The 20,569-nt window shown below is 39.5% G+C and overlaps 1 long non-coding RNA gene across 18 annotated transcripts in view; it reads right to left on the reverse strand.

The window, feature by feature from the left end:
* Window positions 1–11,978, reverse strand: part of LOC125690124 (uncharacterized) — a 76,922-nt gene extending 64,944 nt beyond the window's left edge. For 17 of the 18 annotated variants that reach the window (XR_007375517.1, XR_007375524.1, XR_007375511.1 and 14 more), the window contains exon 1: window positions 11,526–11,978. This is a non-coding gene — a long non-coding RNA (uncharacterized LOC125690124). Of the gene's footprint in view, window positions 1–6,338; window positions 6,547–11,525 lie in introns of those variants that run through there. The other variant, XR_007375518.1, reaches the window with a different exon arrangement.
* Between the last annotated feature and the right edge of the window lie 8,591 nt (window positions 11,979–20,569).

The raw sequence follows: 20,569 nt of genomic DNA on the forward strand, positions 1-20,569 counted from the left end.
CCTCCTAGAAGCAGGGTACAGTGTGTGTCAAAAAAAAGATGGTGATTGAATGTCATTGAAGAGTAGAATAATAATTCAGTGGATTTGCAGTAAAGAAAATTTAGGTTAGATAATAGGAAAGTCTCAGCACACCACGTAGTAATCCAGGGAGGTAAACCCTCGTGAAAATACTGAAATGTCAGTTAGAGGGTTTTATGGACAAGTTATTTTCACATGTTTAAGGAATGCAGATGTTTCTGATACTGATCCAGAGAAAAGGCATTGGTTATACAGCTTCCTGAAAATCTGTCCCAATTAGTTTCTTCCATTTCTTATAAAAATCAAAACACCGACAACGATATCTAAAGAACTACAGCTGTCCAGAGACTGTACCTAAGTGACCATCAGCTACAGTGGTACTGGAGAGAAAAGCCACAAGGGCTTGGGAGAGGATGAGGGGTTAAATGAAGAATGTTGGGGTTTTTTGGCAGAGAAAAAAAAATATTGATTCATCAATTAAAAAGAGCAGACCTCAAAATGGAACAAGTTACCAGAATGAACCAAATTGAACGTCTATTCTTCTCATTTACTTGCACAAAATGGCCAGTGAAGTCAGGGAAAGAGTCCTTCCTCTTCACTTCAGCACAAATAATGAATTTATAAACCAAGAGTATTCCATATTCACTGAGACAGCAAACCAGCAACAAGGTAACAGTATCAGCTTCTATAAGCATTTTAAAATAGGTCTAATTTTTCCAAGCAAAATTTTCATATAAAATACACTTGCAGCCTGAAAGCTTCTCAGCACTCTATGAACTTTTATGAAGGTACAGCAAATTACTTCAATTAAGTCTTTTTTTTTTTTTTAGCCTGACAGTGCTAACCTTTTTTTGTTAACCACTGACAGAACAGTTGGTATTTAAGTTAATTTCCCTGAGTTGTGCTAGAAAATTGCCAATATCTAAGGTGGAGTAGATCCCCTGCATTATTTTTAATATCACTTCTTTTGCCTAATAGTCTTTAAACTATTTTTCTTGCTCCTGGCAAACAGGGAGTTAACTTAAGCAGCATCTCCTTCCTTGCCCTCTCCTTTAAGTTGACTATAAGTGCCATTCTTTTGACCCTGTGCCTCTCCAGTTGGCACTGGCTACACTCAATCTACTGTGGAGTAGAGAACTACCTAAATATTTTTGAGAAATAGGACTGTTTGATAGTCAGACAATAGGACAACATTTCCTTGCTTGTCCTGCTTCTCAGTAGCCAGCGCTGCTGGTTAACACAGTTTCTTTTAGGTGTGTCACCAAGACTTCTTCTCCATCTCTCAGCTTGTCTTCCATCTTTTTTGTGTGCTTCTCTGTACTCAGATAGACAGCACCACTAAGGTGCACCCCTGTTACCTTCTGGTCAGTGTGCCAACCCACCTTTTCTACACTGATTTTTAGCTGTCTGAACTGAACTGAAAAGACAGTAAGTTACTCTGTCACTCTCATCTCATCATAGAATTCACCTCTGCCTCCAAACAGCTCCAGGGAAATCTACCAGCTCCAGCTATCCTGTATGTTCTCCATCAAGGGAATCTTGGGAAATGCTTAGAAAATAAAGAACTTCTTTTCTAATTATGGATTTGTTAAAACAAGGTGAAATTTTAGTTCCATGGCTGCAAAATGGGAATCGTTAATCCCAGTGTAACTGGGACACACTGAACTCTCCAGCACATCTGAAAGAGTGAATCTGTCAGTACTTTGAAAATCATTTGCAGACCCTTAGAAAGAAAGCCCTGTTACAACTTCAAATGTTGGTATTATGACTCTCTGCCAAATGCACAAATAAGTACTAAAGAAAGATAGGAGAACACATCTCTGTAATGTTGTTGATTGTAACCCATTATCTGAGTACCCCTGAGTGCACTGTGCTTCTGAGATTTACTGATTGAAGAACAGTGCTAGATAATAAATGCTGTTGGAAGCCATTGAAAAACCAGCAGGTTGCCGTCATACAACTAACAATAAGCGAAAACAGATAATGCTACCAAGATAAAAGCAGCAGGAATGGAAGAAACTGTGTGGAAGAGATTCGTAGAAGTGATGATGAAAGAAAATGGACCTGAAAACTTAAAAATGTGTATTTGTCACTAATTTCTTGCAAGCCTTTCAGTCTACAATAGAAGGCACATGCTGCAGCAATAATTATAGATGATTGTAGATGTACAGATGCCATGTTGTTTCTGTTGTTATAAACAATAAAACCGTCCATATACTCAAGACTGATAAATGATAGTCTTTGTATCCACACAAGTGTGCACGCATGAAAAAAAAAAAATCACTAAGTAGAGTAGTCTAGGAAATTACAACTATTCTAATTACCTCTCAGGCATACGTCCACGAGAGAGCCACCAAATATTGACATGACAGGTAAATATTTATCTACAGGCACATACCCAGAGAGTAGCCAGAGTGCTGCTCTGAGTCCATACCCCTTTCAATTCATATGATGTAAAGTTTATTTGATACCACAATGCACTTGAGTCCTCAGGGTATTCAGTACATTAAAGACACCTGCAGCTCTTCCTGTCTATCCTTTTTTTGATCTTCCTGACATTTGTGACTTCTACTCCTCCAAAGAGTCAAAGTACTCAACACACTTTTAAAATAAAGATCAGACATCCCTAGGAGGGAAAGCCCTAGCCAAGCCACTGCAAAGAAGTTAAATGGATTCCTTTTATAAGTATTTGCTGTGGAAGAAGCTGGGGAGATTCCTGTGCTGAAACTCGTTAGTGGAGAATAAGGAGCAGCAGATGTCTTAAACTTTAAGTGGCTGTAGAAGTTACTGAACAAACTGTTAATGCATCCCCATTATTCCCTGAGAAGTTCTAAGAGAAGTCAGGGATGATATAGGTAAGCTATCAGCAGTGGTGGGTAAGTGCCTGTTTAAAACTGTTTTCATACCTCAGGTGTGAAAACCACACTGGTTTTCAAGAAAGACCTTGGGAACTCTAGGGTAAAGTACTGGTACACCTGCACTAGGCAAACTTGTAGAAATTCAAATAAAGGAATATGAGAACAGAATTACCCAATTTCTGGATAAACGCAATCTGATTTGAAAGAGCCAGCATGACTTGTATGAATGGACATATTTGCTTGTAAATCTCTGAAGTGGTTAAACAAATACCATAAGGACAGTTTTTGTGGTTTCCTCTTGACCTATAAAAGTCAGTGTCTGAGCATCCTTCTTGGCAAGAGTGATAGGTCATAAGGAAAATAAAGAGGGGCCAAAATAAAAGTGGACTGCTATATTCTTTTATGGAAAATGTTCATACCAAAACCAACCGCAATTCAACAAAATGTTTTCACAGTAAGTTCTGAAGCCTAGACTGAATTTCTGGTCAAACCCAAAATGTCTCAGCATTTTATCACAAACACACACTCATATCACCATAGCGTTATTGCTTAGTCTAAAAATAACACTGAAAAATAAAAAAGAGAAACAGAATATTTTTGAGCTTTAGATTTTACATAGTAAGAAAACAAAGGCTTCAATCTCCCCTATTCCTCAGTTATTAAAATTTTGATTACAGTTTAAAGCAAAAGAGACATCATTTTCCCTTGATCATACTTAAGGATAAACCAATCAATGTCTTGTAGTATATGTACAAATTAACTGTGTAGTCTTGCCTCCATTACAGATAGATATGCTATCATATTGATCAACTTGTAAAGGCCTATCAGCATCCTCTATACTAATTGGGCCCACAATCTGAAAAGACAGAATTGAGGTTACATATTTTCAAATCAGCAGATATTTTTCAAACAGGAGACATCTGTCTGAATTATTTCCCCTAATTTCTATTTTATCAGTTTGCAGTTCTTTTATGTTACTGCCTCAGCTTTTTGCACTTAAACATTCATGCTAGAGAAACAGCTGCCTATAGGCAGTTTTCTAGCAAGGATGGATTGTATTTACCTTATCATTCTAATGAGTAAAAAATCCCTTACAGTGGATTCCTCATTCAAGAAAAAATGCAGATGATGTTCTGTTAAAACATTACATAAACTTCCCCAAGGCAAAACATTCACATTAACAAGCTGAAATCATCTGCACAGGCTTAAAAACTCTTTCCCTGGTCTTACACAGTTGCAGGAAGTCTCCTGTGTAAATTAGCATTTGTTGATGCAGTGTCAGGGTTAAGTATAAGGTCTTCGATATATGCTACATTGCCAGGAAAAACATGAAGGGCTGTTTGCCCTTCTTCCCTTCTGGGGAGAAAAAAAAAAAAGAATTTCAAGACAGTAGATGGCTACAGCTCATTACTGCGTAAATGTACAGCATGGAAAGTGGAAAGTTAAATTAATCAGCATTCACTAGGAAGGTATAAAAGAGAATGATACACGTTCATGCCTTTTTATTTCATGTCACATTAACTGAGTAAAAGACAACAGACACATGTTCAACTAACCGTGACTTTCACTAATAGTAGTGCATAAGCTGCAAGTGTCTCTCTAAGATTTTCTTTCCTTTGCAGACAGTGTTGGAGAAGGTAATTGCACACAGCCCCTCACATGGCTCTCAGCACTGCTAATTTGCCCATTCTTATATCTGTTTCACAGTGAATTATTTTCAACAAGGTTATACTAGGCTGTACCCCAGTAAGTTTTGGATAAACCAGAGCTCAACCCTGCTTAACCAGCAATGCATTTTTCTGACATTTGGTTGCAAAGAAAAGTGAAACCTACATAAAGTGCCTGCCACACTTTTAATAATTTTAAGAGATTTAGTCTACTGACAGCAGTGTCAAAGACATTTCTGGTGTGGACCTGAGTGTGCTGTAACTCTAGTACCCCTATGAAAACCCAGGCTTTTTATTCCCAGTATGTCAAACAGGGACCTTGAAACTGAGGTACTGCAAATCCTCCTTACAAGCCATTAAAAGCAATTGAGGCATCATAGCTCATGCTTCTTTTATTATAGCACACAAGAAGAACCAATAGCTAAAATCTTGTATTATTGTATTATTTTAAATTTACTTTCCAGAGCCATGCCTCAAACCTAGTACAGCTGCATACCTGTGCATATTTTGCCACAGAACAAAATGCAGCTTTTGCATTAGTGCCACCCAAAGGGCTGTACTGTTTCAGGGCTGAGGTCAGCCTGCACTACGAGAGGCACGGCCGTCCAGAGACTTCTGAGTCCATCTGGTCCAAAATCCTGCTCAAATAGGACCAGCTAGAGCAGCTGGCCCAGGATTGCATCCATGCAGGCTGTGCACAACTGCACGTCTTGCATCTGGTGCCTGCTGTCCATTTGCTGTTACCTGTGAGGGCAGAGGAGGAAATTGCACTGTGCTACAGCAGTACAAGGCAAGCAGGGATGTTGCAAAGTAATACCAAGAAGCATTAGCTAACCAGGAAGCAATAAAAAATAGCATAACACATTTGAAATCAGGCAGGTTAGAAAAAATCAATGTAGCTTTTACAATTGCCCTGATCACTAATATGAACTCCTTCACTTGCAGTGTCAGAATCAGTTACGAATTGGGGCAAAAGATAAATGTCACACTGGCCAGTTTCTAGATGTAGATTTTGTCACATATGCTGCTCTGTATGTTTCCAAGTGAAAAATGACCTGTCAGCCAGCAAATGCTAGTGCATCAAACTGCCAGCACTGCAGGGGGAGTGGGCCATGGGTAAAGCAGGGACAGCCTTGCACTGCCACCTCACAGCCGTGCCCAATGCAACCTTGTTCTGCCCTTCTGGGATGTCAGTGTAGAGCAGCTCCTTAGCACTCACTTATCTGCACCCTCTATATGTTACACTGACTTCTCTGTTACTAATCAAGAAGAAGAGCACACCAGGAGGCAGCTGTGAGCCATAGAAGCGATGGGATGGGAAAAGAATGGATTTGTTCTGCAGTGTTTGTTTTAAAAGAACAAACGCTTCCATTTAAATACAATTCTATTCCAAGTTTCAGGATGAAAGTATATGGTTTCTGAAGATTCACAATTTTCTACCAGAAATGAGGTTCAGCTGAATGGAGACACTGTGTGGGATTGGGTTGTTCCAGGCACGAGAGCAATAACCACTGTAGTGGGACTGGTGGAGAGCAGCTGTTCACAGAGTTGTAATTTAACCCAGAAGCAGCTCAGCACCACAGCCATTTTGCTCACTCCCCCATACTAGTGAGACGGGGGAGAGAATTGGAAAAAAAGCTAAAACCCATGGGTTGAGATAAAAACTATCTACTAAAACAGAGAAGGAAAGGGGAAAAAAAAACAAAAACAACAACCAAACACAATAGTAGTGATAACTGTATGTGTGTCTATATGTACACTTACAAAATCAGTGATGCACAATGCAATTGCTCACCACCCACTAGCTCGTCTCCAAGCCATGGCTGCTTCCCCGCCTGGCCAAGTCCCCCGAATTTATAACTTCACATGATGCCACATAGGAAGGAAAATCTCTTCAGCCAGTCTGGGTCAGCTCTCCTGGGTCTGTCCTCTCCCATCTCCTTGTGCATCCCCAGTCTCCTCATTGGCAGGGCAGTGTGAAGAGCTGAAATGTCCTTAGCACTGTGCAGCACTGTTCTGCAACAACTAAAACATTACTGTGTTATCAACATTCAAGGTCAGGCTGGACCAGGCTTTGTGCAACTTCATCTAGCTGTAGATGTCCTTGTTCACTGCAGGGAATTTAGACTAGATGGCCTTTTAGAGTTCCTTTCAAATCAAATGATTCCACAATTCCATGGATTCTCAGATCATGGATCCTAAATCAAAAACACACAGCAGGCACTATGAAGAAAATCAGCTCTGTCCCAGCTGAAATCAGGACAGAGTACCTGTTCACAGAGCAGTGATCAGGATCCAGTCCAGACAGAGGTGAGCTGTGGCCACCCTAGAAAGAACAGACTCACACACAAAATTAACCTATTTCCCAAAACTGAAGACATTTTTCAGCAAAACTGCTTAGTAAAAAAAGTTTAAATATTTGTCAGTAAAAAATCTAACAGGCTTGATAATTTTGTATTTCTTTAAAAGAAATGCAAGTGAAAGCTCTGAAGGAAATATTTACTGTCTTTTTTAGAGTCACATTTCCAGTCAAGGACAAGCGTGACTTTGAACTGCAGTCCTTGTTGGCTGAACAGGAAAGGCAGCAGGCAGCAATGATTTTTCCCTCACTAAGCAGTGGGACTAACAAAGCCCAATCCTCTCTGAATCCTTTGTCAACAGACTCCTTATCACCACAACTCCACGAACAGACACGCCCCGTGTGATCCTGCTGTATGACGGGGACATACAACATACTGGCATAGCACAGCAAGCAAATGTGAAGGAGGTGGGGCAACTGGTGTCCTGCTGCCAGCTGGATGCCAGTTCTGCTCTGCTGCCATTGTCTTGAGTCCTACCTCATGCCTGTCTCCTGCTGAACCACAGTATTGGAGAGGGACTTGACTTGAGCTCCCTGTACCTCTTACCTGAACCTGAAGTTGGCTGACAAGGAGGGCAACATGGCAACTGTACAATCATATTTTTGGGAAATCTTATTTATTGGGCAAAGGTCTTTCCTAAATTAAATAAACAATCACCACCACAACAACAAAGAAACAAGCAACAACAACAAAAATGCAAACAAACAAAAGCACACAACTAACCAACCAAAGAAAACCAGCCAGGATTGCAATCAACACATCTTGACCATGAAGACAGAAAAGTGGCACTAACAGCTCCTGTTTCCATGGAAAAGCTGTGGTCAAGGGACTTAGCAATAATCAGGTTTTTTTTCATTCTTGCAAAGTTATACAAGAGACAAGAGAAATGTCCACTTTGTATGTAGCCCATATCTTGATGGTTTAAATAACAGTGGATAGGAAGCCTTACTACTCAGTAAATATTTTGATTTACAATTGGAAATGTCTGTGCACTATTACTACTGCCAGAAGATTTTGCATGGGCAGATTAACATTCATCTGTACAGATGACTATAAGAACAAAGCAGAAACATACATAACCAGTGTTGAACAGAAAAACTTTGGCAATCAAGAATCCTGGAAGAGGACTACAAGCTGGCCAAGCACATCTTTATTTCACTGATGTTAATTTTTTATAAAGTTTAACATCCAGGAGATCAGAAATCCATTATTGTCATGCCAAAATTCAAATAATCTGAACTAGTTGTAAGTATAAAGAAAAAATGCAAGGCAGAGAATGGAAAGATTGTTCACTCAGATAGAGAGCTGGAATACAAATAAGCTACTTAGCATGGTTTATGCAAAATAGCTATTACTTTGTTAATGAGATTACAATTTGTTTGATAAAAGCAACCACAGCTTCAAAACACTTAGATTTCCTAAGGTTCTTGGATTAGTAACACACAACGTGCTTATTAAAAAGTAATCACTTTTCTTTATCAATAAAGCACATGAGTAATGACTTAGGAATTGCTGCAGAGATCCAAAATGTCACATCCGCAGGGATTGGCTGCTCACAGCATTCTGAGCAAAGCTGCAGCTTGGCTTTTGGCAGCACAGCCAAAACTTAGGGGAAAGGGCCCTCCTCAATGAGTGCTCACCACCACCCTGTGTAACACATAGCCTGCGCCTGCACCCTCTGTGGATGCCCCGAGAGCAAAGCTGATCAGAAAACGGATCCAGTTTAGAAATAACCTAGTTACTACCTTCTCACAAAGCTCAGAAACTTGTGTCTTGTCAGATGGTTCAATAACTCGAACCGACTTAACAGGGTTTCAACCCTGAATCAGAGAGAAACATAAGGGTTGTACCTGAGCTGCTGGTCTATTCTGGAAGGCTCTGTCATCATCACCATGCCCTGAGCAAACTGCCACCTCCTTTCTGTGATTATTACAGATATTTATTTATTTTAAAATGCCAAGTCTAAGTTTTGCTGTAATCTTTTCAGGGTTTTCTTTGGGAAAGAACAATTTCAGCTCTGTCAATGCAGCCACCATGAGGGTTGGCTGTTTGCCCTCAAGGAACATGAATATTTTGGTTGGTGCCCAAAAGGCTCTCAAACACCTGTGGTAACTCCTTTCTTTTCTTTACTGTGGTTGAGTCTTCACAGGCAAACCTTACTCCTTCCTCCTCAGCTTCAGTGGTGTTACACTGCTTTTAATTATTCCTGAGCAGAGCTATCCAGAAAGATTTTTTCTGGAAATGGTGACTGAATTAAAAGATTCAACCAAAAAATATTGATTAGCACACACATATCTCCAAAGATGAGAAGCTGAATTTCTTCAACAAGGCAGATGTGATGCTCATTATGTCTAATGTTACTTGGCAGGTTTTGGAAATAAGAGTCATTTAAAGTTTGCATGAATTCATTTGTGGTCATATTTTATGTAAATAATCAAAATGATACAGATGAAATAAGACTTCTGGTGGCTTTAAAATTAATGTTCCTTAAATTCCATTTCACGGAAAATTAAATTTTTGTTCTGGTGCAAGTCAAAAGGGAAATTTTAAAATGGCAGAATTTCCCATGAGCCAGAAAGTGAGCCTCTAGAAGTTCAGCTGGCATTGCAGGGCCAGCAGCACCATCAGGGGGATGAATCAGTCGCTTCTGTCAGGCTTTAGAGAAGTAGGGGGACATTCAGCGATTCTGAGGAACTCATCCATTTCCCCAAATACACCCAAGCTTCACAGATCATCCAGGAAAGCATATGTCCCTGCCTAACTAACTGATTCATGCCTGGCAGATTTTCCATTTTCCTTTTGACTGTGGCAGACAAATATGCCCACATATTTGCACACAGTGGACACACAGTGTATCTACCATTCCAGCACAGGATTTGCCCAGGTGCAAAGCCCTGATGAGGCAGTGCTGCTGCTGGCAGGGAGCATGGGTGTTGTTATATGATGGAGGCTTTTAGTACACCGTCTGGGCAGAGGCAGCTGACAGCAGAAGCGTGAATTTTATTGGTGTGACTTTGCAGACATTCTGACAGACTGCTTGCAGTGAACTAGTATGGCCTGAGATGAACTGGCTTGCCCAAATACACTTAATTTTGGGGCATAACCTGTATCTTAAAAGTCATCCAGACTCAGATTTTGGAATTGCTAATGACAGAGATCCTGTTGAAAATGAAGTACCCTCACTATAAAAATATATTTAACCTTGTTTCTGCCTACAGTTGTGCTCCTTCAACATAGAAGCTTATTTCTCATGTCAGCTGCCATTAGAAAAGTTTTACCACTCCTATAAGTGTTATGATCCAAGGTGACAGTCGTCTTTTGAAAAAGAGATTGTACAAATGCAGAGGGCAGATAATTCTCCTATTCTTCCTTGGCAGAAGGTAACCAGTCAAAAGCTGTCTGCTCTGCTGTCCATCATCTATACAGCTCCAGAGCCCTTGGCTGCAACAAGCAAGGTAACTACGTGCTCCATCATCTTCTGTGCCTGCTGTGCGTTTGATAGAACTTATATCTCAAGCACACAAGGAAAACCAATTAAATAACCCAAGTAACTGCTTTGCCCTGGTATGCAGGTATTTTGTTGCCATTTACTTCTTTGTGTGCCATGCACGTGTATCAAACGGAAATACTCCTGTGGCTCACTCGCAATGCCATAGCACTTAGAATTAGGTCACAGATTTTTCTCATTCCACCATAAATTCCTGCTTGCTCAGTAATTATTACCATTATTTTTTAAGAACACTTAAGAAAAAAAGGATCCAGAATGATCAAAATGTTGCAATTGTTTTGCAGATCGGAACACCAGCATTCAGAATAGTCTAAAAAAATCTGAATTAACTCAGCATGTACAAAAAGAGTTTAATGAATTTACTGATTGCAGCTGACAGCTATGTATGTAAGGAGAGAGTTATCTGGCAACAGATGGCCCTACAATAATATTAATATCCTCTGTGCTTTTCATCATAAAGCACTTTATGAATGAGGTCAAATGTAGTAGGAAGAGGCAGAATCAGATATAACGTTTAGAAGCTGAAACCAAACAAATACAAGCAAAAAGTAAGTCACTCTCCATTTGTTCTATTTATCAAAACAGCAGATGAATAATATAATAAGGAATCTGTCTGAAACATGACATTTTCCATCACTTATTGTCACAAAGGGAGGATCTCGTGCTAGATATGTTACAGTCCAAATAAAATAAAACCTTAAAATAAATGTTATTTGAGGTTGTTTGCCTTTTTGACACAGCACGTGAAGAATACAAAGTGAACATAGAAATACTTATTTTCCTTGAAAATTCATGATTCTACTGCATTTCTTATCAATTCCAGCCTAACTGCTATAAACTCCAGCCTAAATCTTATTCCCCACTGCAAAGCATCCAGAGAGATGCTATTAAAATGGTAATTTTCACATTGAGCTCACAGTTCCATTTTAGATTTGGTAGGTATTAAAGAAATAAATTCCTTTGCAACTCTCAAATGTACATGAGACAGATTTTTTTGTCCCCGTCATAACAACCTGCTGAGGACACAATACCATAATGCTTAATGCTACCTGATGCCTTCCTTAAGTAGTCATCAGATTTGATATGCCAAAAACTGGAAGATTGCTAGACTTACCTGATCTCTGACAAGCACGTTTCTGCAGGGTTAAGCATACAGGCAAGTCAAACAGTGAGATCCTGCAGTGTTCCCAGGTGAAGTCAAGATGCCAAGTCTACTGAGCCGATGGTTTTAGAAACCTGAAAGTGTGGAGAAAGGACGCATTACAGCTACTCTTCTTTTTAAACCTGCCAGTGCAACCTACATAACACTTCTGCAATAAACTGCTGACCAGACAGGAAAAACTGAATACACAGAACACCCCAAACCCAGTGACTCGCTGAAATGTTTAAAAGGTTACTGAATTCTTTGGTACATTCAGCCCCAAAGAGCACATAATTTTGACTTCTCTAAAAAAGAATCATTCCTGAATGTCATGGTTCAGCAGCTGCACTTCAGAAAAAAAATCTGCTGCTGCAGTATCCATTCTCTGAAGTTATGCCTGCCTCAATGGTTTGAAAACTCTTCAGAGCAGTGACTACATGTGGTTCGACCTGTGTGCCTGTGTGGTTCGACCCGTATGTGGGACAGGGTTCTCACTTTGATTGAGTAATTTAGGTTTATTGTAAAATCAATAATATGTCTGTAAAGAAGATGCTTATTATTCAGAATGACCTGTACAGTGTTAGTGGATGATAGTCTATGAGGCTCAAAAGGAAGCAGCTTTACATACTGAGCCAAACCCAACATATGTAAAGGTTTGGAAGCCCAGCACTACTTTAAGAACCACTTTTAAACTCCACAGCTGAGTAACTTTGCAAGTGAACTCCAGTCCTATTAGGAATCACAGGCCTATGCAAACAAACCAAAGTCCAAAAAGTGATAATGGTCTGAGCAAAGGGCAGAATGTGGATACAGGAAAAAAAAAAAAGGAAGAAAGCAGGATAAATAGGTTCTACACTTAGAGATCTGAAGGAACTTATTCAGCTAGGCTGTTGCAGAAGAAATGAGCATAATTTACATAATTTCGGTGTTCGCAAGGGAGCTGCCTGGATACTTTATCTTTGGCTGGATCTTCATGCCTGTGACTTTACTCCTACTGCTGCTCATTGTCTATTTCAGGATCCAACTATCAAAAGGTGAGTCAGAATTTGGGCAGAAAGAGTGGGTAGGCAGACAAAACTTCTCATTTAACAGTCTGCTTTCAGGCTTGTACTATTAACTAAACTGAAGAGAACACTGATCATAATTTTCTGAAGCTGTATGCATTTTGGGTCATTTTCCAATTTGAAAAATACTGTAAGAATATGTTTAGAATTTTGATTCAACCCTCACTTAAAACTCCATAGTTTTGCCTATGCTGAGGCCTGTCACAGGGCTCATATCTGTCATATCAGAACTCATTCCTTCAACCCTTTCAAAACCCTTTCCTCCAGAAACTGGGCTAAGCTTGTTCCTGAAATCAGCTGCATTTTGACCTTTCATCCTAAGAGAGTGTTGAAGGAGATCAGATCATATCCTAGATTCCCTCAGTAAACTTCACATGCTTCTTGGTATAGTTTGATGCAAAACCTGTGTAGGACAAACACTCATGAGGCAGGTGCTGTGGATTGCAGATCCAGCAGCTCCCTCATGATCTCAAATGTGGACTTGGCTAGGTCAATCCTGACCACAGGGCTCTGCAGGCAAATCAAGACCAGGTGACAGTTAGACATCAGCTGCTATGAAACAATACTGAGATAACACTGCACTCATTTTTACGTGACATTTCTCTTGCTTTCCTACTCCAGCCAAGACTGACCAAAATAGGAAGAGGAGATGGGATACAGATCCCATGGGTTTGGGTATTTTGCTGAGGTTCAGAAAATATTTTCATTAAATCAAAAGAAACCACCTGGAAAACCTCACAGATGTTCCTGGTCGTGCTGTGTGATCAGCCACTGAAACAGCCTGGCCTTCAGCTTTGGATCATAATTTCCTAAATTTTCTAAGAATAACAATCAAGTTTTCAAGAGAGGTGAACGATCTGGCTGGCAGACTAATTTGTCAAAGGAATATTTCTTCCTTCTCCGTTTCCTAGATGAGAAGCATGAAAGAAAAGATACCCCTGACTGTCCAGTGATCCAGGGAAGGAAATTCTCACGGGCGTCCTGGGTGGGATTCTTAGTAGAGTGGAAGATTAATTCCTGTCTGCCTAATCAGTTTGGGCATCACTGTCCCAGCTTTACCACCAAGCGCCTCCTTTGCTTGTTCTGAGTCAGCCAGAATCCAGCCCATCGCTCAAGTCTCAGACAGCTAACATGGACCATGGTGAGCAGTTCTCCCTGAGCAGATGAGCTGAGTCAGCTCCAGATCCTTAGGCAAGCCACATAACAAAGAGATAAGCCTGGAAAGAGACTCCTTTAAGTGCCAGCAGCCACTCTAAGCAAAGCCTCAGAAATTCTGCCTCAGTACACATTTATTTAGGCTGTGTTAAAAATAAATGACCCAAATTTGCATTGTTACAAGCAAGGCTGCTTTGTTTCATTGTCAAATGAGCACTTTGTTCTTCTATGAAGCACGAGAGTATCTATTTAAATCTATCAAAATAGGTAGCATCATCCCCTTAAGATTTCTTAAAACTAAAACTAACAAAGTAAACAGCAATACTTTGAACAATTAGCAATGACAAGGAAAGATACTGTCTTGTGACAAAGATTTTTATACTAACTAGACTTTTTTTTCCTCTCCACCTTTTTTCCCCTTAATTTCTCTATTGGTCCCTAAATATTCTCCAGGCCTCTCATGATGCTGTGTTGTTCTGAAAAAGCAAGGGGTGGAGATTGTGTTTCTGTTCTGTTTGTACCACAAGCAGTGTAGGAAGGATCAGGACAATGATAAAAGGCTGTTTTGACACAGCCACAGTAAAACCGAAAGCAAATATTCAGAAGACACTAACTAGCACTCTGCTTTGCACTGGTGCAGTCCCATATCAATCAGCATGTGTAGATTTAGGCACTATAACATAGAAAGGATATAAAAGTATTACAGAGCTTCAGAGGAGAGCAGCCAACATTTTGAAGGGTTGAGAGGGCAAGACGTGAAGAGCTGCTGAGGTCCCTTGGTTTGTTCAGCCCAAGTAAGAGGAGGCTGAGGCGTACAATTCCTCATGAGGGGAGCAGAGGGGCAGCGCTGAACTCTGCTCTTTGGTGAAAGCAAAATGACCCAAGAGAATGGCATGGAGTTGTGTCAGGGGTGGGTCAGGATGGTTTTAGGAACAGGTTCTTCACCAGAAGGCAGTGGGCAGGGAACAGTTGCCCAGGGCAGCGAGCACAGCCCCAAGCTGCTGGAGTTCAAGCAGCATTTGGACAATAGTCTCAGACGTAGGGCTTAAATTTTGGGTGGTCCTGTATTGAGCAAGGAGTTGGACTCAGAGATCATTGTATGTCTCTTCTAACTCAGGATATACTGATTCTATGCTTTATTGTAGTTGTTGAAAGATTTTATTCTGACTGAAAGGTGGTAGAGGCAAATGAGAATAGTGTATTTCTTTCAGTGTCAACAGAGTTTATGTCAGAGATTCATTGGAAATAGGCATGGTCACTGTTTTGCATTCAGAAGACTTAAAGAAATATCCAAATCAATACTAGTGTGCCAATCATGCATCTTCAATTTAATAAGCTTTTACAATTAATGCTAGCTCCTTTTCTTTTAAAAATTCCTCTTATGTAATTATTTGTTGCTTGATTTTCCAGTTGATAAGGAGCTGGCCATGCTGTATGACCCCAGAAACACCCTCCCAAACTACGACATCAATCAGCAGAAACCATGGAGATCTCGAAAAAACGCAAACAAATAGGGGAACTGAATGACATTAAAGGGAGTCTCAAGCCTCAGGATACAAGGTTACAACCAGTGCTCAGCTCTTCAGGCTTAAATACAACCAGCTGAAGATAAATATCATAGAGGAGAACAAAATGGAGAGAAGCTAGTGGCATGCGGTACAAATCAAACAGGTGTTGCCATTCAAAAAGACCTCATAGCAGTTTTGCTCTCTCACCTGTGGCCAAGTGATCAGTACTTTCATCAGCTCATCAGACACCAGAGACCTCCTGCAATGTACCGCATCAGTTTGTTTATGTGGCGCAGGATTCGGTGGGATAGAAAGCACCTTGCTCACCAGTCCTTCACCAGCCTACAGAGAAGTACACTCAATATTTAACAAGCTCCTGGGAGAGCTGAGTTACATATACAATGCAGGCCGTCATATTAAATTGAAAATGCAAAAATAATAAGTTCATACCAAGCAATGACATCTAGAAATTGAAAAAGGGTGATGGGGGGGAACTGACTTATTTTTATCCGCTTGTATACTTTGTGAAAGATCGTAGGTTTTCTAAAGTATGGAAATAAAATATGATAATGATGGGAAACAGAAGGATATCGCTGATCTTGCCAAAGTTTGAAAAAATAGAATGTTGTAATCAGTATTTTTCCAAACACTTATTACTTTATCCTGAGGACAAATCTTGAATAAATTCTTACAAAAAGAAATAATGAAAAAAAGAACTCTCTAAATGTGGACGTGTGTGTCTCACATACTCAGAAATCCCCCTCCCCTTCCTGGAGAATAACGCTCCAAAGGCAGTTCTTAAACCAGAAATATGCTCTCTATCACCCAGTTGTTAAGTAGACCTTACTTTCACAACATGAAACCAATATATCAGGACATTAAGGAGCACATTCTTCCTTACCTCTCTGACCTGGGCTTTTACATTACCTGGCAGATATAGCACAACATAGTCCAAAGTAGAGTATGCTTTTCTTAAAACCTAGCACATCCAGATTATAAAAGCAGAGAGTCCAAAGAGCTCTCAATATTGGCCTGCTCCTACCTTTAACAAACTCTGTTGTTAAGTGCTGGCACTAAGTAGCCAAAATAACACTACTTTCCTCAAAAGATGCATCCTGACCCCATAAAAACAGATGACGAAAAAAAATGTGATGCTTCATTTAACTTTAATGCTTCTAAACTTGAATTTATGTCATTAGGTATTTAATGTTCACTAAAGATAAATTAAGATAGTTACCACAGTGTCAGTACTGTATTTATGAATACTTACGTGACACAAAGCTTCAGAGACTAAGGTGTAATACATAAATATTCTTAAGAAGAGTGATATTAACTCATACAGCTATTTCTGACCATATAAAGAACATAGTCATCTAAATGAACCTACATTAAACTCTGTTCTCCTGGTAACGCAGATAATGGTGTCTTCAGGACAGTGTTCCTGTAAGGTGAAGACGAAACACACCTCAATCAGTAGAGATCCTAAAGTTAGAGTCAGGTGTGCTGTCTAAGGTGAGAGATCTGAAACTTTGATTCTAATGATCTGCTTACAAAAACAGAGAGAGGGTAACAGCTTCAAAGGAGAGAGGACGCCTTCCAGTTTTTGGTTATTCTTCCCTGTTGTAATCCTTATTCCATATTTCTCTTGGCAGGGAAAGACGGTCTATCTGGTAGAAGTAGGTTCATATCTGGTAGGAAAGATGGTCTATCTGGTAGGTTCATAGGCAGGGTCCACACATTTGGTCACTTTTGAGATCTCAGGTTGTAAATGGTGTGGGTCAGGAATAGTTGTCATCTGAGTGGATACAGAATAAGAACCATGTCCTGCTTGGTGTTCTTACTCAGTGCTCCTCACCATAGGTCTCACTGAGAACACCTGATAAGATATATTTATTTTTGACAGACAAAAGTCATGCTTAGAGATAATGGATAATAAAAAATGCAAATGGTTCCCTGGATATTCAAAGAGATCAGGTTCTTCAGCATTATGTATATGCCAATTCTACACAGAATTGTTATTTTACATTAAAGAAACATGCTGCTGGTACAAAAGCAGTGACTAATGCCAAAATCAGAGATTAAAGCAATTGTACCCTCTCCACTGCAACCCTTTAATTTCAAACACCCATTCCCACCCCACCCAAAGAATGACTTGCCTAGACCACATGTAAAGATACAGATTCAAAGTTCAGGAAGCAGCCTTTTTTCCACTCAAAATTTTGCTGATTCACAAAATGTCGGAGATATAAAATAATATGTATGATAAATGATATATATATATCACTCTTAAAGAGTACTTTTCAGTAAAGTGCTATTAGAGCTATTAAGGAAAATATATATATTAAATGAGGATTATAACAGAAAACCACTAGGATCCCTTAACCACAACTGCTGATTAACATGTAGGAGGATCTGTCATTCCAGACTCAGTAACAAGCCATGAAAATCTTCAGGTCTTGCTGTTCTCAGTTCCATTACTGAATAGTGTCAAGAACCTCCTGTATTCATGCTATTGGCATGAAAAATATCATTATATCTTACTTTGTTTCTCTGAAAATAGAAAAATATACGTTTAAATATCACTACAGAGCAAAATCTTTAAGAAGCAAATAGCAAATGTACAGAACAAAAAATATACTGAGGCAGATAAAGAAATACAATAGGTCTTTGAAAACTGATGAAAGCTGTAACAGTGTTTAGGAAAAGTACTACTTTCTAGTACAGTACTTATTCTCTTTTTGTACACATCTGTAGGCAACAATCAGTAGCAGGGTTCTGGGAGAGTTAGTCATTTAGCCATTCATATACACACACCTCCAAAAATATCACTGGATTTCCTTCATGCTAAACAGAATAAGTTAATGCTATACAAGCATTAGCAATGCTGCTAATACCTAAATTATACAAATATTACTAATTCAAGTGTATGGTTTCCTAAGTATAATATAAGAAGGAAAAAAAAAAAAAAAAAAAAAAAAAGAAGTGAAATCAAGCAAATATACAACAAAGCAGCCTGAAAAACCAAAACAGTTTCAAAACTGGAGTGGTGTCAGGCAGCAGTGTGGGATATCAGCTGCTCCAGGTAGCCCATTTTCATTGTAAACATGCCTAAAAGCTAGGAAGCTCCTGATGCATCCTGGTCAAGGGTACAGCTAATCATCACTCTGATCTCTATTGTATTTTATTCCATCTAGCCGATTTGTTCCGTGTCTAAACTAAAAGTTGCTGTTCAGCCTAAGTTGTTAAGGAGAAGAATATGCTGCTAATTATTCTGGAAGTGACTGAAAAACACCTGAAAGACAATGCAGTCATTACTTGCAGCCAACATGAGTTTATGAGGGGAAAGTCCTGTTAAACAAACCTACGCTCCTTTTATCAAAATGTTACCCATCTAGTCCACAAAGGGAAGCCTGCTGAAATTTTAGTGCCAGCCGTACTGTGGAGTGCACCAGGCCCAGCACTGCCAGCCTGGTAGGGAGAGAGATTTGTCTCACTGTGCTGTCCCACCTCAAGCTGTGTGAGCAAGGAAAAGGACACGTACAGAGTGTTCAAAAGAAGGCACCCAACATGCTAAAGAGTCTGGAGTACAAGACACAAGGAACAGTTGAGATTTCTTGGTTTGTTCAGCTCAGAGCAGAGGAGGCTGAGGGAAGATCTCACGGCAGCCTGCAGCTCCTCATGAGAGGAGTACAGGGGCAGTGCTGAGCGCCCTGGTGGCAGCAACAGGGTCTGAAGGAATGGCATTGAGCTGTGTCAGGGGAGAAGCAGCTGGGTGTTAGGAAAAGGTTCTTCACCAGGCGGTGGGCATGGCCCCAAGTGCCGGAATTCAGTGCTTTCAGACATAGGATTTGGATTTTAGATGGTCCTGTGCAGAGTAGGGGTTGGACTCAATGAACCCTGTGGGTCTCTTCCAACTCAGGATATTTTACAAAACACTGTATTGCAATTGCTTACTGCATTGAGCAATATCTGTATATCTAAACTACCTTGTTGCCAGAGTTGCTTGCTTGTCCTTTATGAAGCCTTAATCTTTTATCTTAATCTAGCAAACTCCAGGAGTACAATACTAACACTTATTCCGAACCCTTGGATGACCGTAATTTAAAAGATTTATTAAGTGTTTTGGTATAGAATCCACTTGAATCACTTCTCTCTAACAGTATTTAAGCTGAATTATTTAATCAAATATCTTCTTCAGATTTTCAGGAAATGGTCCTATAATTGTATTTGAAATCGCCTAGGTATTGACAAGCCAGATTGTGAAATGTCCTGAGAACAATTCCTTTTGTTGCATTTTGAAGTTTTTCCTATGGATACATAAAAAAGTAACAATGAAAACTAATCAGAATTGCAGAGTTTTCCAGAACATTTGAATAAATGCACACAACCAAAATATCTAAAACCTGACTATTTTTACAATGCACTCTTGGAGCCTAAGCTTTTCTGCATGACAAAGGCTGTTTAATTAGTACATGTTTACTCAATGGAAGTGATAGCTGTGCACAAGCTATGCTGACCTGAAGGCAGTAGCAATTATTCCCTAGCATAAGGTTCCGATTGGTATCTGAAAAAATACAGCTCGTGGTGGAAGTTATAGTGTTCAAAAATACTATATTAGCACAGTGTTGTGGTAGTGTTCTTAAGTTATTAGATTGGATGAGGTTCTCTTTTCTAAAGACAGTTTGTTTTTTGAAGAAAAACGTAGGACTGTTATCTGCTATTTTTCAGGCTCATGTGGGATGCAATTAAGAACACCTGTGTATATAAAAAATCAACATCTTGGCTACTGTTGTATTATATTATCTAAATTACCAGAGCCAAAATGAGAAGGAATTTCAGTTAACCAAGCATGCTGACAACAGATGGCAGCAGTCTAAACTGAGAACAGCACCAAAAAATACATCACTCAGAAAGTGAGAAAAAAATATTACTGAGAGTTTTTATGATTTGTTTTGTTATTTTAAAATCACAGTACATCCTTACTCAGTTAACTCAGTAGAACAGCTCATAAACTGGGGCATTTCCTCTTGAGTAGTGCTGTCCAAATCTCTTATTTTTCTGGAGTTTTTAAGACTGCTACAAATTACAGACTGAGATGCTAATTGGAAAACACTTAAAGAAACACACTGATAGATTAATAGAAGACAATAAATGTGCTAACCTTCAATTAAGCCTGGAAACTATCTGTACTAGCCCCTAATACTTAAGGTTCTTTGGCTTCTAGAATGTTATTTCAAAATTGATGTGTTCATGTTAAATATTTACCAAATGTATGCTGGAGTGCCAGTAG

This window comes from Lagopus muta, chromosome 2 (genome assembly GCF_023343835.1).
Source record: "Lagopus muta isolate bLagMut1 chromosome 2, bLagMut1 primary, whole genome shotgun sequence".
Taxonomy (NCBI): domain Eukaryota; kingdom Metazoa; phylum Chordata; class Aves; order Galliformes; family Phasianidae; genus Lagopus; species Lagopus muta.